Genomic DNA, 23,395 nt, shown 5'->3' on the forward strand with positions numbered 1-23,395 from the left:
GTGTTCCCCATATAATGTGAAGAAGAATCTAGTTATTTCTTTCCTAAATTGAATTCTGTTTCCTTTGGGATATTTGATATTAATCGTTCCCAAAATGTTCTGTAAGTTCTTTGCCAATGTTCATTTTCTGCCCACAATGAGTCAATTTCATCATAAGGAAAAAGTACTACAATTTATGATGGGTCTGTTCCCACAATTCAGAACATTTCTAAGTAAATTTATATTTTTTTCTCTGTTTACTTGGTACAAGTAACCATTCTAAGATGTTATCTTCCCTCTGCTAAAATTCCTGTGAGGTAAATCATAGAAGGTTAAATAATCAGAATGCAATCAAACTCTGTATTCAAATGATTCACATGTATGCCCTATAATTTCTTTTCCAACAAAGCCAATTCTGTCTCATCTTCAGCTGAAAATTCTCTGAGACTACTTAAGTCCTTGTCACCTTTCAAAGTTTGGAAAAAATTACTTATTTCTGGATTTGTTACTCCAAAAATGGTTGTAGACAGGCAATGTCCCAGTAGTCTGTAAAAGTCATGAAGAATCTGAAGCTGATCTTTCCTAATTTGTACCTATTGGGGTCGATTTTTTGGTAGACCCATTTTATATACCTAGTAATTAATAGAAACTCCTCCTTGTATTTTTTAGGACCAATTTGTAATTCCCAACAATGCAAAATTTTCTTTAATTCTTCAAACGTTCAAATAGGGTATCTATTTGAATCTGTTAGGAAAATATCATCCATGTAATGGTAAACTATAGACTGAGGAAACTGCTTGCATATCATTTCCAATGGCTACATATATTGACACAGGGTGGGGATATTTAACATTACCTGTTAGAGAGTCAGTCAGTAGGGGCAAATACATTTATTTCAGCACTTGGGAGGCAGAGGCAGACAGACCTCTGTGAGTTCAAGGCTAACCTGGGCTACACAGGATTGATCCAGTCTAAAAAAGAAAAGAGACAAGTAGTGCTGGCTCACATTTTTAATCTCAGCACCGGAAGTGTTAAGGCTGGGTGGAAAGAATAACGCAGGATAAAACAGGAGCTGAGGTTTCAGCTGAAGTTTCATAGAATCAGTATTCAGTCTTAGAACTTGTGGATATAGGGTACCCCATTTGGTCTCAGGATTTCATGGAGGTAGAAACTGGTGGCTGGGGGTGCTCCTTCTCTGATAATTCAGCTTTCATCACCATTTCCGACTCCAAGTTTTTATTGTTAAGGTCAATTAGAAATCATGCTACAACTGTCTCCTCCTTTCTGTTGCCTGTCCATCAGACAGTAAACAGTAGGACTTAAACAGTAGGCATACAGCAGTATTGTTTAACCATTACTCAGACAATAGCACTAGTTAATCATTTGCTAAGGAGAAGAAATGGTTAAACAATAGCCAAGATGTAGGAATGGCTAACCACCAGAATGGGAGTGCCACTTGCTAGTCATGAGACAGGAAGGTATATATGATGCTTCCCATCTTCCACTTTAGGGCAGCAGCACCAGAATATCCAGGATGTGCTTAGGCCATGAGTTCCAAACAGCAGTCTGTCAAACTAAACGATGGCCACTTCATTCCTGCCCTGGGTTTTGGCACCTATAAACCCCAAGAGGTAAGAATGCATGGTTCTCAGTATTTCCAGGCAAGCTATTCCATGTACAAGAAGGCAGATATTTAGTCTTGGCCTACATCAGGGCTTGACTGAGTCCCAACCTGGTTATTTTTCCTGTTAAATGGATGTTGGAGCAGTGGCTGCAATTGGTGGCTGTGGGTAGGAGACTAATCTGTTTTACTGATAGGCTGAGTCAGAATTCTGTCAGAATTGGGTTTTATTCATGCTTGCTCTTCTTGTGAGCCAGCAGGGAAGAGGGCCTAATGGAGAACAGAGGGAAGGCCTAACTCTTAGAACATTTTTTTCTGAGTGCTGGTGTTAGTGTTGTCTATGATGGAGCTACAGGGCACATACCTCAGAGGCATTGGGACATTTACTATAATTTAGTCAGGGACTTCAGGGGTAGGGAGAAAGTTTGTCTATGTTCCCTGGTTATTCTTGCTAGAGGCAAGGCTTTCTGGTGTTGACAGAGTGTTGCTGTTTTTGTTGCTGTTGTTGTTGTTTGTTTGTTTTTTTATTTTGTTTGGTTTGGTTTGGTTGTCTTAGATTTGCTCTTCTGGTCCAGACCTGCGTGTGAATTTAATGTTCCTGTTCGGGGCCTGTCAGTTCTAAGAGTGAACTTGAAATGAAGCTTCTGCCATAACCATGACCTAACATTTCTGGGCACTATGCTCTTCCCATGTCTATGTTTCTCAGCTGGAAAGAAGAGAGGAAAGTCACCATATTTCCTATCAGCGCACTTGGTTGCAGTGAGAGGGACTTCTCTGTTTATGTCTACAACCTACAACATGATAATTTTTTTTTTCAAGAAGACAAGATCTTTGGAAATCTTGTGTGATCACTCAGGGTGTCTCCCTGTAGTGATTCATGAAACAAGTATTTGAGCACTATCTCACTTTGTTTTGGGATAGCCTTCTGCACCACACAGTGAAAGCTGCACTTGAGCTAAGTAAAGCCCCCCATGTACAAATTCTGAACTGTCGGAAACTTACTGGAATTTATAATATATCCTTACAATTGGGGGAAGGCAGACCTAGTAAAGATAAGTGTAAATTCTTGTTCTTCATTAATGCATATTGGGTTTACAGCGTGGTGGTGTCCAGAACTGAAACTATCAAGGTGTATACTGTTTCTTAACCTCAAGGGAATTTCTTGTTTGTAAATTTCTGGAATCTTTAAAATTCTGGGACAAAGGTTCACTTCCCTTAACTTCAAATTCATACATTTCCTTCCTATTAGATTTATGCATATTTACAAAGATAAAAATGGAGATATTTACTTTTATCTGGATTATTTATTTTTGCAAAGTGACTGAAAGAAAAACAGCAACAGGTCTCAAACCATCAGTGTTGGTAACTCACAGAGTGATTTTTATTCTTAGCTAAGTCAGAGCTGGGATTCAGAGAAAGTGTTACATCCAGAATTTCAGTCACTGTGTTTTATTATGGAAAGAAAATTATAGAAATTACTAAAATAATCAAAAAAGGCAGTCTGATTTCCTTTTTTACATTTTACATATGTTGTATGACTATATGTCTTTGTGTATTTGTGTATGACAGAGGTCAAAGCCTTCCTCTACTGCTCTTTATTTTTGTGAGGTATGGTGTCCCGCTGAGTGGAGAACTCAGTGATTCAGCTAGCAGGCAACCCAGTGACATCCTGGGATCACTCTGAATTTGCTTCCCCAGACACTGGGATTACACATGTATGCCACCATGCCATACTCTGCTTTTACATGAGGGCTGGGGTCTAAAGTAAGATTCTGAGAGTTGTTAATAAACACTTTATTGATTGAGACATCTTTTCAGTCCACACCTTAAATTCTGTAATAAAAGAACTTTTATATCTTTATCTGAATCTCACATTTGAGGCAGTGATTTTAGATTTAATTCCAGTCATATCTTTTTAAAGCAAATATCTTTGGATGGAAGGGCTGACTTCCCAAGTAAATAATATCCAACTTGATGTAGGAAATTTATTTTTAATGAGAACAAATTCCTTGGGTAGATTTTCGTTTCCTGATAGGATTTATGTATGTCAGATAAAGAGAATGGATATGCAGAAAAACAATCATAGGATACTATTTTCTGCTCAACTTCCTATTATTAACTTAGCCTTGCTTGTTATCTGAGATCTTTGCTTTCTCATCCTTTTGGGACAGTGTCTTAGTTGGAGCCAAAGAGGAGTGTCTCTGTAATTGTGCTTTATCTCAAGTAGACTTCCTTGTGCTCATTTTGCTTAGTAACCCCACTACATGAATGGAGTGTGACTTTCAAGCAAACATTTGAACCTGTACGAGCTTGGTATTCATCAGTGCCAGTAACTAACCAGGATTGTGTGGGTATAAATAGGTTCTTGGATATTAAAGTCTTACTCTTAGTTAGGAAAGAAACTCCAAGAAAATGGATTGTGACTCCTTACCTCAAGTGTGCGATAAAAAATAGGAAAACATGGAACCTGTGGAGATGTTTATTTTTCTGTGTTTTTATCATATTTATTTAGTATTCATTCATTTTATAGAATAAAACATACAAATTCAAGGAGCAGGGGACTAGGCTCTTGCCTTGTGGTCTGCAGATGACCTTGAAAGAAAAATTTCTTTCTTGTCTAGCAAAGTCCCATATAAGCTCACTCAGAACATGCATCTCTAAATGCCTCTTTTGTTTGTTCCTCTAGGTTCACCAGAGCAAGTCACTGGAGGCTGCCAACCTAGCTATAGGTATTGGGTTCCGCCACATAGATACTGCTTATGCATATCAAGTAGAAGAGGAGATAGGACAGGCCATTCAGAGCAATATTAAAACTGGCATTGTAAAGAGGGAAGACTTGTTCATCACTACAAAGGTAGAGTTTTTATGGCATGCAAGTAGGCAAATTATTGAAATATATATAAAGAAGTTAAAATTATATTACTTGATCAGAAGTTGGTTAAAGGTGTCAGTTGTATAAATGGGTGAGAAAAAGTAATGGCAAATTATAATCTTTATGAAATTAATTCAGTTATTAGACATTATTAGTAGTATGTGTTTTATTTTTTGAGTAACTTCTTTTCATTGCTTTGTAAATGAGCTAACAATAACAAAAATATGTAGCTGAGTTTACATTGTTATATATGAGTAACGTCAATCCTGTTTTAAAAATGAATGATTACAACTTTCCTTCAAGAACAAAAATAGTTCAGTATTAGGATAAATAAGTTGCATGTTTGGGCAATCTATTAACTGATAACAACTTCTATTCTTCAACTTCTGTAGCTCTGGTGTACTTACTTTCGGCCAGAGTTGGTCCAGCTTGGTTTGGAAAAATCACTGAAGAGACTTCAATTGGACTATGTTGACCTTTACATTATGCATTACCCAGTGCCAATGAAGGTAGGTGATTTCTTTGTTAAATGTACATATATTGTCGTGGGGGCATGGATATCATTTTTTATGGGTGGTTGAGACAAGTTTCTATTATAATTTCATATAAATTTATGGTAATAAACATTTGAGTAGGTTCCACAAAGTACTTACTGCATTATGAAATAAGGAATCCACGAAATGGTCAGAATCACAGATTAGAAGTGACTTCCAGAAAACAAGCCTTTACACATCTTTTACAATTTTTTGTGTCACTAGATATTTGCTATGGTCTTGTCCTTATTTTCTTTTAGTGGCAAAGGTGGCCAAAGAGAATTTTAGCATCAAAGTCTTGACACTTTGTGACTTCTCTGCATCTTTTCTTATCACAATAAATCTTGCACACAGTCCTGATTGGCCATCCTTGACTCACATGCCTGCCCTTGAGTCCACAGGCATTCATACCTATTATTTATCTTGGGGAAGGATTGATATAAATTCTTGATGGTGGTCACGTCCATGAAATGACCATGTTTTCCAGTGAATATGAAACATTTTTGTTTTTTTTACAAAAGACTGAGTAGACAAAAGAATACAAGTCAACTAGGAGAGCTCAGTTTGTTGTTTGAAAATATTATTTAGATGCAGGAATTGTGTGCGTGTGTGTGTCTGTGTGTGTGTGTGTGTGTGTGTGTGTGTGTGTTTGTATGCAATAACAATTAAAGAAAGAGAGGCCATGAATTTGAGAGACAGCAGGAGCATACATAGGAGGTGTTAGACTGAGGAAAGGGAAGAAGAGAAATAACTTAAGTATAGTATTTCAAAAATAAAAAGAAAATTATAAGAAAGAAAAATTTTAGCTATTCCTATAGATAATATAAGAGAGTGCAACAAAATAGGTCTCCTAAAAAAAAGATTTGCAACTCCTCATATCTATCACTTGTAAACACAGTGTAAAAGATAATGCTTCACTTCCTCTATGTTTGCTTACTGCTTTACTTCCAAGATAGTCCTTATTTTTTTAAAAAAATTATTTGTTTAATGTGTTCAGATGTTTTATTTGTATGTCTGTGAGATCAGAAGATGGCACCAGGTCCCATGGGCTTGCTTACAAATTGTTCTGACAATCATGTAGTTGCTGGCAATTGAACCCAGGTCCTCTGAAAGAGAAACCAGGGCTTAATTACTAAACTATCTGTCAACCTCCTCCAGGATATTCTTAAAAACATTAATAGAGGTAAGACATGCATTTTGTGAGATTTCTTTAACAAACATTTCTCTTCCAGCCAGGGGATAATGATTTTCCATTAGATGAACAAGGGAAATTGCTATAGGACACAGTGGATTTCTGTGCCACGTGGGAGGTGAGTACTTTTCAAAAAGACAATAAATCAAGCAGAGGGAGGGAAAATCAGCTCATTTTCCCATAGGTATAGAAATTCATTTATATGAATACATATTTGTTGGCGTGGAAGAAGAGGAATGCATTACTAAAATGTAGGGGAGGGAAAATGAAGAAGTACTCAGAATTAATAGGAAGATGTGTTATTTTACCACCTTATGTAGCAGCATCCTCAGTTTACTAATGACGTCATAGAAACTCCTCCTTGGCAGATACCATATTCAGCATTATCATCATTATCTTGACTTCTTCATATTTAAGTCCTATGATCATTTGGGCAATACATTCCTCCCCATATTTTTCTGTGTCTATGATCAAACTTAGGGCCTTTTACGCACAGGTAAGTATTCTAATTCTGAACTGCATGTTTAGCTCTTGACAGTTTTCTTTGTAACTGCTCCAGCTTCTTTTTATACTGTAGTGAACTGCAAGTATGACACGTTATAACCCCTTTTTCATCATCAGGAATTTTAGAGAAGTGTAAGGATGCAGGATTGGTCAAGTCTATTGGGGTGTCCAATTTCAACCACAGGCAGTTAGAGAGAATCCTGAATAAGCCAGGACATAAGTACAAGCCTGTCTGCAATCAGGTAAGGATTCTCATTCCCTCCCCATCTCTCACGCTTTTCCCCCACTCTGTACTACCAACAATGTTAATTTGCCCTCTGCCCAAGTGATTTTCCTACTGTGGAAAAGACGATTCTGAAAGCAGTACCACTGTTTCAAAAGACATGGGGGCTTCTAAATTTTATCTTGTACTCTTAAGTATCGGTAAGAATGGGGACATAGTATATAGTACCCCACTTATGGAGAATGTATAGCTTTAAAGCTGGTCCAGCAGGCAGAAGCTGAGGGCAGAGGAAAGTGATCTCCCCTTGAACTAATGGTAGTGAGTAGTCATAGGATACTTTGCTGGAAAATTGATCTAAAAAAAAATCACTCTGTGGATAGGAATTATGTGGAGCTTAGATGCTTCTCCTCGCCTTACTGTTATCCTTACTCATGATTTTATTAGGTTTAGCAGCTGACATTTTTTACCCACTGAACTGCCTTGCTGACCACTAGCCGTTTTTTTACATGAAAACTTGCCCAGACAAAAGTTATTAACAGAATCTTCCAAAATTAGTTCTTTTGCCTTTCAAGAAAAATTGCAACAATTTAATCTTTTAAGTACAAATGTGATATTGCATATAATTTTCTTAGTCTAATTTATTGACTTTAAACACTTTTATTTGTCTTAATTTGAGCATTTGATATGATCTGATCTCTATCATATTCTTTCACAGGTTGAATGTCATCTGTATTTAAACCAGAGTAAGCTGCTGGATTACTGCAAATCAAAAGACATTGTCCTGGTTGCTTATGGTGCTCTGGGAACCCAACGACACAAAGAATGGTAATAGGATGAAGAGTATACCTGAAGCAAGACTGTCAATGAGCATCACACTACTTTTTTCAAGTAGAGAGAGCTGTCTTTAGAAGAACCATGTGGAGCAGAAGCTGGTAGCTCATGGACTTCTGTGTACCCCTTGAGTCTATTTTGTCTTCTGACTTCTCTAATATAAACTTCTGACAAGAACAACCTTAGGGAGAAAGGGTTGATTATGGTTCACAATTCCAGGGTACAGAACATAACAGCAGACAAGACAGGGTGTCAGGAGCTGGAAGCAGGGGATTTCTTAACATTGCAATCAAGAAGCAGAGAATGAGAAATGAACACTAATGATCTGATCATTTTCCCTTTTATCCTTTCCAGGATCCCTTGCTTGGTCGCACCTATAATTAAAATGAGTTTTCCTATATCAATTTTCATAATAAGATAATCTCTCACAGTCATTCTAGAGGCCAATCTTTCTGGTGATCCCAGAATTTGTTCAGTTGATAATTATATATAACTTCATGTCTAGTCTAGAATGCACTCTCTATTGTGTTTTGCAGCACCACAACCAACTCAAATTCTTGGTCTCTTGAACTTATTTCTGCTTTTCTACTAGGGTGGATCAGAACTCTCCAGTTCTCTTGCATGATCCAGTTCTTTGTGATGTGGCCAAAAAGAACAATCGAAGCCCTGCCCTGATTGCTCTGCGCTACCTGCTTCAGCGTGGGGTTGTGCCCCTGGCCCAGAGTTTCATAGAAAATGAGATGAAAGAGAATTTGCAGGTGATGAAAGAATTTGCTCTGGTCCTGAGGGTTGTTTTTAGAATCTTTCATATGCTTTTGGGTTTTATGTAGTATCTTTGTATGCTTGCTTCCCTTAAATCTCTGTGAACTTTTTTTGAGATCAAACCTATATCTCTATATTTCCAGCATTTTCTGTAGAAATGAACTTTCGGGTGCATGAGAAATGTTTTGTCTATCACATAAACAACGGCATGACTAGACAGAGTTAGTGTTGGAGATGATGTAGAATTTGCTTTGCCTTGTCACACATCTTTTCGTGGATCATTTCTTTATATTCTGAAATGAGTAATCTGGACTGAGTAATTTTGATTCTAGACATTTCTATGGTTTTAATTTTATTTCATTGCATACTCAGATATTCTAATATACACACACACATGTGTATGCACATGCACACACATACACACACTGATTAATTGTAAGTTTATGTTTCTCCTTACCCAAGTTGATTTTTTTCAAAATTTCAAACATACTTTATTATACTATAAGATATTAGTAATTACTAAAGAAACCATTTTTAATTAGAAGTTTATCATGACTAACATTTATTTACTTTACTGTTCTTCGACTTAAAATTTTGCTTTACCTTAACCTGAACTCAGTGAAAATTATCTGTCTATGCTAAGTTGTGTCACATATATTTATGGAACAATTATTCATTTTTCAGGACAATTAGGCCTCTTAAACTCAATAGACTGATCGAGCTTTTCCCCAGTTTCATATAGGTTTCATACAACTGGCAAATTTCCCAGGTTTTACCTCTACATTTAGTGGTGTAGGAGGTCCTCCTGTCTTTGCGTTACTTTCATTGGTTAATAAAAAACTATTTTGGGCCTGCTGATATGGTAGAACTTAAGTAGGTGGAGAAGACAGAACTGAATTCTGGCAGGAAGAAAGCAGAGTCAATAGATGCCACGGATCATCCACTCGAGACAGAGGACAGTTAGAATTTTACCTGGTAAGCCCCTGACACGTGATGATATACAGATTAATAGAAATGAGTTAAATTAAGATGTAAGAATTAACCAATAAGAAACGAGAGCTACTGGGTCAAGCAGTGATTTAATTAATACAGTTTTCTGTGTGGTTATTTCAGGGCTAAACTAGCCAGGTGGCCAGGACATTCAGTCCTCTCCAGGCAACAATTTAGCCCTAAACCAAGACAGTGAGAAGGCTTTTGTGACAAGCCCAGGCTTCACACTTCATTGCTTCTGTGTAGTTCAAATGTTCAGTGTGAGTGACACCACAGCCAAGACTTAAATGGTTAGAATTAGAAATCTCCTCATTGTGTAAAGGTGTTAAAAACTCTTCAGTAGTGTGTAGATGAAGTGTGGATCGGTTCCCAAAAGCCAGTCAAAGCATTAAGGACAACCCTTGTTCCCAATGTGAGGGGTCCCACAAACACAGAAAGCTACACAAATGTCACATATGTGTAGAGGACCTCAGCTGGTCCCATGAAAGATCCCTGGCTCTCAGTCCAGACTCTGAGAGTTCCTAGGAGCCCAGATTAGTTGTTTGTGTGGGTTCCCTTTTGATGTCCTTGACCCTCCTGGTTCACATAATCCTTCTTCCCTCTCTTAAGCAGGATTCCCCTTGCTCTGTTCGATGCTTAGTTATATGTCTCTTCATCTGCTTCCACCATTTACTGGATAAAGGTTCTCTGATGACCACTGGGATGGTCAAAAACCTTTGAGACTAGCAGAATATCATTAGCAGTATTACTTTGACATTCTCTTACCCCAGACATATTTGGTTCTATCCTAAGTCTCTGGGCATTTCAACCTCTGGGTTCTGGTGCTTCAGCACTGTCAGGAGTGGGCTAACTGTTGTTGTTTGTGTCTGAGGCTGGACTAGTTTTGCTTGGTCAGTCCCACAATTTCCCTTTCAGACCACCCATGCACTTTCCATAGGCAGGACCGACAGTAGGTTAAAAGTTGTGTGGCTTGGCTGGCATCCCAATCCCTCCACTAGAAAGTCTACCCCAGTCACAGGAGATGACCATTTCACGTTTCTTGTTTGATTTATTCATTGTTAAACTGTTGCCAAATTTCATTATCCTATCCTCCGTCTTTCTCTGTGCCTGTATTTGTTTGTTTGTTTGTTGTTTGTTTATTTTTTCGAGACAGGGTTTCCCTGTAGCTTTGGAGCCTGTCCTGGAACTAGCTCTTTTTTTTTTTTTTTTTTTTTTTAGTAAATTTTATTAAATTATAAAAGTTTCCATTTCCGCCCCCCCTCCCAACACCCTCCCACTCCCCTCACTCCCCCCCTCCTTCCCCTCCGTCCCCCAGGGCAGTCAGGGTTTCCTGCCCTGTGGGAAGCTCCAGCTCCCTCCCCCTCCCTCCAGGTCCAGGAAGGCGAGCGTCCAAACAGACTGGATCCCCAAAATCCAGCATATGCAGAGGAAACAGGTCCCAGTGTCATAGTCAATGGCTTTTCAGAAAGACCCCGGGCCAGCCACAGTCAGAGAATCCGGCCAAATTCCGAGAATCTGGCTAGATCACGTCCTCGTTCAGTCCCAGTCCGACTGGCCCTGGTAAACTCTCATCAGATCCGTTCCCTTGTATCAGTGGGTGATAGCATCCCTCGCAGTACTGATTTCCACCAGGAGGTAGGAAATAGACAAGAGTCCCAGGTAACCTCGGGTGCATGGGGGGTGGGAGGGTCGATGGAGTAGGGGAGGAACGGGGAAAGCTTGGTGGCCGGGGATGGTGGGGGGAGGGAGGTAGGATGAATATGGGATCAGGGAACAATATATTTCAACTAAGGGAGCCATTTTAGGGTTTACAGGAGACTTGATTATATATGGGATCCCAGGTCCAAGGAGAAATCCCCCAGATTGCTCTCTGGACAGAGGAGAGGGTGCCTGAATCGGCCGTGGCCCATGACTATACTGATGTATATTTTGCTTATCACCATAGATCCTTCGTCTGGCGAAGTCGGAGGCCCACATTGGAGCACCGGATTGAGCCCCCCGAGGTCCGGAGGGGGAGCGGAAGGAGGAGGAACATGAAAGATGGAACTAGCTCTTGTAGACCAGGCTGGCCTTAAACTCACAGAGATCCACCCGCTTCTGACTCCCGGGTTGGAACTAAAGGCATGCCCCCCCACCACCCAGCCTGTCTCTGTATTTTTAAGGTATCTAAGGACTTACCCTGCATGTGTTTAAGATCTGAAAAATTATTATTTTTTTTTCATTTCTTTCATTTTTCATGTTGTAGTTTGCTACATCCATGGCTGTCTCGCCAGTGTAGCAGAAATGCTGACTGGATGGGCAAATATTGCTGGAAGGATCAGGATCCGCGCTTCTCGGAGTTGAGTCCTGGGCTGTCCCTTGGCAACCAGTTGTGGTGTAATGCTACCTGAGTTGCCATTTGTACTGACTCGACCTGACTGTACTTGGTGCTATATGTCTGTCCTTTCCCTTGTCTGTGTGTTCTTTGTGATCCTTGCATATTGCTAACAGATCAGACTATTCCAGGCAGTTGCAGATACAAACAAGACTGCTGAGGACATTTTTGAGTTTTGCACCCCTATTCATTAAAGCCTTTAAAGAAATAGCCAGTTATGAAAATAGGGAAGTCATCGTTAAAATAATTCCTTAATGATGTGGAGCAAAAGGAGTTGCTCTTATCAGGAGAAACCTTAGAAGCCTTCTGCAGGAAAACAGCTGCAGCAACACTAGATGTTTGCCTGAGAATTACATGCAGGAGGCCTATGCAGCCTTCATTATGGCCAGAACAAACCTAGGCTAATTACAACATCTGACCCTGAGAGTCGGGGAGGGAAGAAAGTTGAGATTTATGGTATGAAACTAAACTAGATTCAGACAAGTTGGAGATCACATCTTTTAAATTTCCTAGCAGAAAGTTTTCCCAGGAAGATAGTGGCCTTCTCCTCTCACACCCCAAGATATTCTGAGCGCAAGGTCACTTAGCCCAGCCAGCCGCCTGGTACAGACTGTGCGAAAGTCCTTGTGCCCAAGTCAAAGCATTTTCAAAGATTCTTTTTGTAAACTATTCTATGCTTTTTTTTATGATCTGATGATGTATGCCTTTGCCAAGTTCTTTGTTTGTAATAATATAAAAACCTCATACTGAATAAGTAAAACACAGCAGCATTTTCAAAAATACATTGAGAGTGACTGTCTGTAAATTTCCTCCGCCGTATCCTGAAATCTTCCGTCCTTTGTCCTGATTCCCTCACGGTCTGAATGACTCCCCTGAGCCGGTCCGTAGCAGTAGTTGTTATTTTTTTCAAAGCTGTGGACTGAACTCAGGTCTTTGCACTTGAGAGGCAAACACTCTACCACTGAGCTAAATCCTCAACACCCAATCTTACTAAATGCTCAAAAAAATTAGACCTCTGTATCACAAGTGTGATGGTCAGCATTATATTCACACTGAGTTTGAATCATTAAACTTGAGAATGAAGTTTAAACATCTCTATCCTAGATTTGAATCTGTAGGTCGTATTCTAGTGGGAATGGATGAAATCAGTACATGACTTCCAGAGATTAAAGGGTTTCTGTCTTTTATTTAGTTTCCCCCTTTTGGGTGTTTCAAGTGACCACATTGTAATAAATCCCCAAGGGGTAATGAAGCCATTGCAGGGGATGATGTCATTTAACTTTTAGATGTAAGAGCCACGTTTAAAATACCTCAAGCTAATTACTGTTCATTTTGGGTGAAAGAACTTTGCTCCACAGGGTATATTAGTTTGATTCTACTTGGAAAACATTCTTTTGCATCGTTCTTGCTGTTTATAAAACTTACATAATGTTTTTTTTCCCTTTTGTGGAGAGGTGATAGTTCTTTTTGAGCAATTTTGCTATTATCATCTTAGGATGTGGACACATTCTATAACTAACTTCTTCCTGAGATTTTTAATTATTGGAAATTCTTAACCAATTGTTGGGAGCCACCTGGAGGCACAGGTGGTCCTGCAGTTTGGAGGTAGCCACGTGGGGCTGAGCAACCCTGCCTGCACCCTTGCCTGCACATGCTCAGACCAGCAGAGTGGCATTGACCAATCGGGACAGCGTTCAAGCCGCTCCACCGTTTAAAAGCAGCTGCCTCGGGGCCCAACGCTCTCTCTCTAAGCTTTCTCTCGTCCCTGCTCTATCTTCCCTTCCCCCAATTTTCCTCAAGGAAATGCTCCAAATAAAGATGTGACCAGAGAAGGAATTCTCGTTTTTGGTGGCGTTCATTCCTGCGGGACAGGATGGCCCCCCGCAACTGGTGCCGAAACCCGGGACGCTGAGGGACCCTGACAACTACGCCGGGGGACCCTGAGAAAGCCCGGGAGAAAAAGCCAAGATCAGACACCAGCACAGAGAGCCTTGAATTTCAGAACTCTGAGAACATGGAGCGGTGAGTGACGTCGGTTGAAATCCTCCAGAAAGGGGGGGAAAAGAATTTCAAAGGATAGGCCTAAATAGAAAAGAAAATACAAAAAAAAAAAAAAATCAAAGTTAAGGTATCTGAAAGAAGGTACAGAAAGCAACGGGGAAGAAAAATCCCTTAAGTTCAGTGCAGGAGGGATGTGAACAGCAGCAAAAAAGGCGAGGTAACTAAGGCGGGACTTTGAGGACGATGGGGTACGGGAGACCGCGGCTTCCGCTCCCTCTCTGTCCACCTGCGTACTCGCTGTTAGAGACTGGAGGCAACAGTCTCGTAGGGAGGCGAGTTTGATCACTGCCTTCCCTATTCTTAAAGAGCCACAGAGCTTTTGGAGGTGATTTTCGCCTAATTTTGTTAAGAGAGCTCAGTCTCTGGCTCTCACGTACAAAAAACTTTAATTTTTTGACTGAGAAAGACAAGCTGCTTGATCGTGCTGAGAGTGCTGGCGGCAGCCGGCCCGCCTTTGAGCGGTAATGCCTGATTAAAAACACGGAAGTGGGCCAGGCACGGTGGTGCACACCTGTGATCCCAGCTACTCAGGAGGGAGACGCAACCGGTTGCTGGCGGGGAGTTTGCTGGGGGCCTACGGAAAGCCAGATCGCCATGGCGACGGGCAGGCTAAAGTCCGTGTGACATCAGAGGCTATATGTCCCGGCCTTCTGGCGGGGCTATGGTTTTTGGAGGACTTTTTCAGCACCTGAGCGGACTCGCCTGACTGAGGCGGAAGCTGCGTGGTGAGCAGCGGCGCCATAGAAGGCAGAGAGGAGCTGAATCGGCTCTGCGGAAAAACTGTGTTTCCATAGCAACATGGGCGAGCGGGGAGGTGAGTTCCCAGAGAACGGGGCTCTGCGCGCAGGCGGACCGGGCAGGAGAAGCCCCCCCACGGGTGGGCGGATGCCCCCCCTCGCCGGAGCTTGGCGGTGCGAATTCAATGCCTGAGGTGAGGCTGAGGTACAGTTCGCAGTTACGGGATAACCGGCGAGCCCGCGCACGGCCCGGGGCGGAGCCATGCCTTCGGGCCATGCGGAGCGCGCCATAATGGGCTTCAGAGGCGGAGCTGTGGCAGCCGCCGCCTCCGCTGCTGCCGCCCTCAGTCAAGGTCGCCAAAAATTCAGTCAGATAAAAACATTTGTCGCCAAAAGATTAGTCAGATGAAAACATTTATCCCCCAAACATCGCCCCTTTGTCAGCAGGAAGTAGTAAGATGATCGATGCTACGCCCATTCTCCCTTAAAAAACTGGTCGTGATTATCATAATAAAGGCATGTTTACCTGGTTAACGTATCCTAGGTAACAAAGAAAGGCGGACCTTTTGCCTGAGGCACCTGGTGAGATAAACAATGCTACCTAGAGGTTTTTCCATCTGAATAGGGGGCTGGAGAGATGGCTCAGAGGTTAAGAGCACTGACTGCTCTTCCAAAGGTCCTAAGTTCAATTCCCAGTGACAACTGCTTTGGTTTTTAAACAATAGAGGGGGACTACACTACCAGTGACAGCTTCCCCCAGAGAAAGGATTTCTCTTGCATTCTTTTTACACTTAATTTTTAATTCAAAATTTTGCTGGTACAGGCAAACAAGATTTGCTTTTTGAAGCAGAGACCTACAGGTCTCTAAGTTCAAAACCAGCCTACTTCCAGTACTGATTGTGCTGAATTTTTACACTGAGAGTTTTTAGTACTCTTAAATGTTAATTTGGGAGGAGAGTTTTGTTTATGTTTTTCTAGGAATGCTGACATACATCTGGATGCCAGCGAGACCGACCAGAGAGATAAAGAAGACGACCCAGTGGATGCTGAGTGTCCTGCTGTGGAAGATTCATGCGGAGACAGCAGAGATGACCTTCTGGGCGGTGCCAAGAGCAGCTGTTTCACACCATCGACTTGAGCAACACCCTGTGCAACCTCTTATCTCTTAACAATTTTCTGACTGACTCTATTCTGCCTTTCTCCCTCCTTGGAGATGGGTGGGAGCAGAGATATCCTTGGCATGCTGCGTCTAGGTGGGGACCAGATTGGAAAATAGTTTTGCCTTATTGCTCTTAAAGACAATAATTAGGGGGAGATGTTGGGAGCCACCTGGAGGCACAGGTGGTCCTGCAGTTTGGAGGTAGCCACGTGGGGCTGAGCAACCCTGCCTGCACCCTTGCCTGCACATGCTCAGACCAGCAGAGTGGCATTGACCAATCGGGACAGCGTTCAAGCCGCTCCACCGTTTAAAAGCAGCTGCCTCGGGGCCCAACGCTCTCTCTCTAAGCTTTCTCTCGTCCCTGCTCTATCTTCCCTTCCCCCAATTTTCCTCAAGGAAATGCTCCAAATAAAGATGTGACCAGAGAAGGAATTCTCGTTTTTGGTGGCGTTCATTCCTGCGGGACAGGATGGCCCCCCGCAACCAATTATATTATTTTCTTTATTTTGAAAATGATTTGTTGCCTTCTATTAGCTGGTTTGTGTGTGCTATTTTCTGTAATCATAGTTCATCTAAACACAGCTTATTTTCTTGAACTTTAAAGTTTGTAATCTAAAGTTAAAATCCCATTTTCGGTGACCTTAAAGAGCTAGCACAGTCTTTCTTTTCCTTATGTAGGAAAGAGATGTTGCCAAAGAGGGCAGGTAGCTGTTTCTTGTTGTATAATGGGAATGTACTTTGGACATGGGAGTCAATGTTTATTTTAACATTTTGTTAGTCCCCAAATGATTCTATTCCATTATAGAAGTCTAAAATATATAATTTGAAATCTTTAATAAAATTGGATCTAATTACAAAAAAAGATGTGAACAATTAGCAAAAATCCTTTTGAAGTTAAAGTGTCTCAAATTTTAGAATTTGGCCAAATTTTTAAATACATTATGTTGAAAAGAGCAGTCGTTTACATTTTAATGATTCATTGATGGATTATAAAATGTAACTCTCCATGCAAATCACTGTTTGTTTGATATATTTCAAAATTTTTCTCTAGAATTGTTGGTAACTATTTACATGGTGCTGTGGTCTTTAATGTGATGTTAAATGTATTGTTTTTGTTTGATGGTTTGTTTCTTTTCTCAAAATGACTATGAAATTTCCTTTTGTCTATAGCATTGTATAACTTTAATATATTAAAACAGTTTTCTTTTATTATTACTTAGTATTTAATAAACATGAAAGCTTTAGTAAACAATGTTCATCATTTTTAGGAGCATACATACTAATCACATTGCTTTTGAGGCATAAACTCTGATTCATTCAAATGCTAAAACTCTTGTATTTTCCTGAAGGTTTTTGAATTCCAGTTGTCTTCTGAGGATATGAAAACTCTTGATGGCCTGAGCAGAAATTTTCGATATCTTGTAGCTGAGTTGTAAGTAATGTTGATAAACACCTCACTTCAACTTATTTAATGTCCAAGACTCTAACTCCCTCTTCCATCCATGATGATTCAGAGACCAAATACCCTATTTGTATGTAGGAAGTTTCCCATGGAGATAGTTAATACAACATTTATTTCTGAGTCTTTGAAAATGTGAATTTGTCATTTTAAAACATGGAGAAGGTTTTCAATTCATGCTTAAAGTAAGAAAAAGCCATTTAGAGAAAAACACTACTGCATGGGAGAATTAATAACTAGTTAACGGTCTTTAGTTTTTTTTCCTGCTCTATGGTTACAAAATTTGATACTAAAAATAGGTTATAAATTACAAAGACTGCATAGGTACTTATAGATGTATATTCTTCTATCTTTCTGTCTGTCTGTCTATCTATCTATCTTTCTTTCTTTCTATTTATCTATCATTTATCTCTATCTTCTCTTGTGGAATTATATTTCTCAATATTAATAAATATGATAATGTTTGAAGGAGGTTTCCAAAAATTGACAGTACCATGTAAATTGGTATATATATTAGCATTATTTAGATTTTTTTAGTATATGGCAGAATAAAGTCAATGAAAATATACAACTCAATGAGTAAATCATTGTTGTAAATAATGAATAATTCTTGTCACACTTTAATAATTAATTATTTTTATCAATGCATAGTTTGGAATGTTATTTATATAGAGAGTGCCACGGACCAGCTCAGGGGAGTGTTCAGACCATGGGAGAAACAGGGTCTTGGTACACAGAAAGGCATAAGTTCAGTGAATGACAGACAGACACAACACCCAAGAGAGTGGTTGGAATCTGCTGTGATTTTACTGAATTCATGTTTTCATTATATAGTATTCAAACAAAGAAGACATCAGAAGGTCATGTATCATTGGTTGGCACAGTATGAAAGCTTCTTTTAGTCATATCAGCGATTTATATGAAAAACATCTTATCAGGGACAGGTATTAGACATAAAACATCTTTAGAAGAGGAACTCTTGTCCTTGGGAACTTAAACCTCAGACAAGTGGTTTCATCTTTTGAATGGAAAGTTTCTGTCTCATTATCGCTATCATGGCCCTTCCTTTTTCTAACCCTTTCTTTATCTCATCTAGTGACCAAATATGCCTAATCAGCTCTCCGCACCTGTTGAAATATACTTTTTAGTACTTTCTAATGCAGTAGACACCATGGGGTTTGGATATAACAAGCCTATCAATAAAGTTCAAAGTACAATATAAAACTCTTTGTCGATCAACATTAACCCATCTATTCCCTTGCTCATCATACACCCCATGTATGACAAAGGTTCTGCTGTAGTCTTATACATTCCCATACTGTGCCTCCCTATCCCAGAGCTGTTCCTGAAGAGATAATTCTTGTATTGTAAATATGAAGAATATCATTATTATAAAAGAGATTGTGCAAAGCCCATATCCCGTATAGCCAGCTAATCGAGAAACCCATCTACGCCCCAAGGGCGGCCAATACCAGGCTGTCTGTCATTGATCTCCAGGGAGCCTGGTCCAATAGGACACATAGCTCCCGTTTGTCATAATGACATATGTCATGTCACACAGACGACACTGGAGTTGGTGTGGCAGAGAAGTCTACAAATTATACAGTTAGCCTCTTGAATATGGAAGACCATCTTATTAATTCTCTAATTGAATCTAACATTGTTTTTTAATTGATGGACAATGAGTGAATAATTAATGATTACTAATAATTAAATGGAAGTAAAAATAGTAGACATAAATTATATTTTAAGGCATATTAGGATATTTTTGTGTTGATCATTGTGTACAGTTACCTTGAACTAAAGATGACTTATACCTTTCTTCTTTCTTAGGAGACTAAAGTTAGGATGGAATTTTAGCTCTTCATTGATTGATTCATAGATGAAGCTAAGGGAGATGAATGTTAATGAACACAGGTTTTTGCATGTTCTGTTCTAGGTTAAGGGACATAATTGGAAAATAATTTATAAATGATATTTTAAAAACATTTCTTATACATACGTGTAAATGACTGCAAGAATATCAGCTTCTGCAACTGATCAGGGAACAAAATAATTGAATTTCACCTTGATGATGACCTCCTAGATGCCACAATTTACATTGTAGAAATTGATCAAACAGTGTGTGTTTGTTTTTATTTCCTATTTTAGTTTTGTTGACCACACTTAACAACCATTTTCTGAGAAATACTGACATGGGAAGAGGAGCTGGCAGTCACACTAGGATCTATTCAAGATAGATGAACTTGCTTTTTGGAGTCCATTTCCTATGGTGGGATACCTTGCTTCGCCTTGATAAGAGCATTTGGAGGAGGGGCTTGGTCCTGCCTCAAGTTGCTATGCCAGGCCTTGTTGACTCCCAAAGTAAGGTCTTAACTCCTCTGAGGAGTGGATGGGAAATGGCAATGAGGGTAGGTGGAGAGTCAGGAGAAGGGGAGGGAGTGGAAGAAGAACCGGGGTTGGTATGTAAAATGAAATGTAATTTTAATTAAAATTAAGAAAAAAGAAGAAAAATTAAAAATACTAAAATTATAAATAAAATTTAAGCATCAGAGCCAATAAAGAAAGAAAGAGAAGAAAAAATACTTTAACACTGAGATTTGAATATCATTGCCAACGTTGCAATTTCTTACATATAAAGGTTTTTTTTGTTTGCCTGTTTGTTTTTGTTTTGAGAGAACATGAAGATTTGTGTATGTTTTAAATCACATGCAACTAAAAATAAAATATTCTGTTTTCTGTAATAAGGAAATGGATCTCAACATCAACAACAAAAATATCACGTTCTGCAACTAATCAGCGAATAAAACAATTAACTTCTCCTCGATAGTGACATCTTAAATGTCACAGTTTACATTGTAATTATGGATCAAATAGTGCATGTTTGCTTTTATTTCCTATTTCAGTTTGATGGACCACCCTGAATATCCATATTCAGAGGAATATTAAAAAGGGGAGCTAGTCATGACTGCCTGAAGTGACTGTGTGCAGTGATGTTGGTGATGTGACTCAGATGCTGTTTGGTGGATGTGTCTTTTCCAGTCAACCTAAACTGCTTAGTGACTCTCACATTCAACTAAAGCTCCAGCTAATGATCTTGAAGGAAAGGGCTTTAATTTTTATGATGCCTCAAAAGAAATATAACATTTTCATCTCAAAAGAACAAAAAACATTTGTTTGTTTTTAATGAATCATTATGGCACAAAACTGACTTTGTTGGAAGTCTGTGGGTGGTGTTTGGAGATGATGACTTCCATTTTATAAACCTTTTAGTCTTGTGGTATTTGGTGTTTTCAGACCAGAGAATGACTCTTAGCAGTTGTCTCTAAGTCAAAGGTCCTGTAATCCTGAGTCAACAAGAAAACCCTGCACACATCCTGTGATTCTCATTCTGGAAAATGAGACACACATAGGAAGATTGACCCACAATTCCCAGGCTCTCTCTAGTTGCTTAGCATTAGAGTTTCGGAGCTGGAGAATAAAGCATTTCTGAAATAGGTTAGGCTATTATGCCGCAGGGCGATTGGTAATGAAAAGTCCCCAGACTATCTTAATACAAAATATACAGCTTTAATAAACAAAAGTAAGACTTACAACAGCTTACAGCAGAATCCAAACGATTCGTCCAGATGCAGGAGCCAGGCGAAAGAGAGCTAGCGGGAGCCCGCTTACTAGGTTTATAGGCAAGCTTTAGCCTAAGGGCGGCATGCCCCCAAAACAGAATGTGATTGGCTGAACTCCCCTATCATCTCCCCCTTTTTTCTAAAATAAGACAGAACCAAACCAAATACAACTATATACAATAGAAGCAAATAATAAATATAAAGTTACAAACAACAAACAATGTTAAGCAAGAAACATATAACAAAAGTTTTACTAAACATTCTATTTCAGGGAGTCTAGATAATGTAGATGGTAACTACAACTATCTAATCTTCAACTCCATTAAAGACCTGAGAAGTAAAATAATTTTACTCAAGCAGCCCGTAAGTATAAGCGGGAAACTTCCGAAGTGTGGAACGAATGGAAGAGACAACTGAATACCTGGGCAATCACCCAAAGTCTCATATGCAATGTTGAGTCAACCAACTTTGGCTAAGGCCTGATGTAACCGACATGCCATTTTTCAAAGGCAAGAAACCTTTTAGGACTCTCTCACCCTGTCTTGGCAAGATAAGACAATCCTGCTTTTATCCATTTACGGATATTTTGTAATTCTGTCAGTGTTTGAGGTATGGGCTTTTTCTTTGCCCAAATACCAGTTCTGCCAAGAAGAAGACAAGCTCCAGGTGGAGTATCTTTGGTGCTCAACTTTCTCTCAGGAGTAGAGTGGTGATGCCAGGAGCGATTGTGTCTCACTACTATAGAACTATGAGTTAGATTAAAGGCCATTTTCCATAGCTCTTCGAAGAGGTTGAAGATTAAACTATCTATACTAAATATGACCTCTATGCATCTAAATAACCTGATTAGCCTAAATATAAATATAATAAACATATATGACTATGGATTTCTATCTATCTAACTTGAAGACTAAGAGAATGAACAACGGTGCAATGAGTGAGGACAATGACCTCCAAATGTAAACAATGTACATAAATATCTTAATCAGAGGTAGGAATGTAAATATATGTATATATATATTAATGCAAATAGAGGTAGAAGCATACTCACATACAATATTCAATATATCAATGTATAAAAATCAACACCAATACAGTTTTCTAAAACCAATAACTCACAAATACCAATATATTATTATTATTCCAACCAAATTACATAAATATCTTAATCAAAGGTTTGTAAATATATGTATATATCAATGTACAAAAATCAGCACCAATACAATTTTCTAAAAACAATAACTCACAAATACCAATATATTATTATCCCAATCTATCCCCTCTTTTTTTTTTGGTAAACACCCCTGAGCTTTCAAAATACCTCCCCCATTCCCTCATCCCTATATCAACTATAAGCAACCTCTAAATAATGTCCCTAAACCTGAGGGCAAATTCTACTGGGAGAGGGGACGTCATCCTCTAAAATTGCTTCCAGCTGTCACGGGGGCGATGTTTCTCTTAGGGGGTCCTGTGAAAATAATTGATGGTAAAATTCCCATATAAACATTTGGTGTGAGAGAGTTGTAGTCTCTGAATAAGTTGAGTAGGTCTGGCCAGAGTGTTGTCAAATATTGTACATCATCCGGAACTGTTTTGTGTAACTGGTTCCAAAAAACAGGTCTAAAAAATAACACTATCAACATTATGATGTCACAGTAACCAGGTGGAGTTGGTGTTGTGGGGTCCCAGCTTCATCCTAGAAGCTTTAAAGATTACTGCAGGAAAATTTATTGTTTGTCATAAGAAAGTTAAACATTATCTATGAAGACATATGCAGATTATATATATATATATATATATATATATATATATATATATATATATATATATATAAAGATAGAAACAGATGTGGGGAAAGGGAAAGAAAATTTATCAATTATAGTTATTCTGTCCCGTATCTTGGCTCTTGACATGAGACAGAAACTCTGGGATCTCTCTTATCAACAGGATTGGAAATGAAAAGGGACTGAGCCACAGTCCAACTCCAAAACCAGCTCTACATATTTATAAATAAATGCACATTAGTACATGCTAAAAAACTAGTAATACTTACCTACACTATTTGGATTCATTGTTGATCCTCTTTTGGTCGTAGGCAGTTTCTATATTCAATTATCCAGGGTCCCTTGGATCCTTTGAAAATGAGCCTTCTCCTGTGGAGACAAGAAGAGAACCCTGCCCCCAAACTATATATTTTCCTTACCTTTGGTGTGATTATTATCCTTGTAAGTGAGTTATCATTTATCTCTTCCAAGAGGCTTCTCCTCTTCAAACTGAACCTTTATTAATTTTGATGGTATCCACAATTTTTCCTCTCCTGTGGAAACAAGAGCAAAACCCCTTCCCCAACGTAGCACATCTCCTGGCTTCCACTGTGAGGTCAGCACATCCTTGAAATAAATTGGTTGATTTAATTCAGCAGACTTTTCCAATATCCAATGTCTTTCTGCAGCCATTGTCCCCTTCTCATTAGCA

The 23,395-nt window shown here is 39.3% G+C and overlaps 1 long non-coding RNA gene and 1 pseudogene across 2 annotated transcripts; both read left to right on the forward strand.

Annotated features, from left to right (window-relative positions):
• The first annotated feature begins 1,458 nt into the window (after positions 1–1,458).
• LOC125417303 (aldo-keto reductase family 1 member C13-like) lies at positions 1,459–19,724 on the forward strand (annotated as a pseudogene). The gene is made up of 9 exons (XR_015734828.1): positions 1,459–1,610; positions 4,287–4,454; positions 4,865–4,981; positions 6,238–6,319; positions 6,819–6,943; positions 7,640–7,749; positions 8,348–8,513; positions 17,188–17,270; positions 19,449–19,724. The product of XR_015734828.1 is annotated as an aldo-keto reductase family 1 member C13-like (transcript).
• Positions 11,252–12,663, forward strand: LOC148119772 (uncharacterized). The gene is made up of 2 exons (XR_015734829.1): positions 11,252–11,669; positions 11,753–12,663. It is a non-coding gene; the product is annotated as an uncharacterized LOC148119772 (long non-coding RNA).
• Positions 19,725–23,395: the final 3,671 nt, after the last annotated feature.

This window comes from Myodes glareolus, chromosome 14 (assembly GCF_982192425.1).
Source record: "Myodes glareolus chromosome 14, mMyoGla1.1, whole genome shotgun sequence".
NCBI lineage: Eukaryota > Metazoa > Chordata > Mammalia > Rodentia > Cricetidae > Myodes > Myodes glareolus.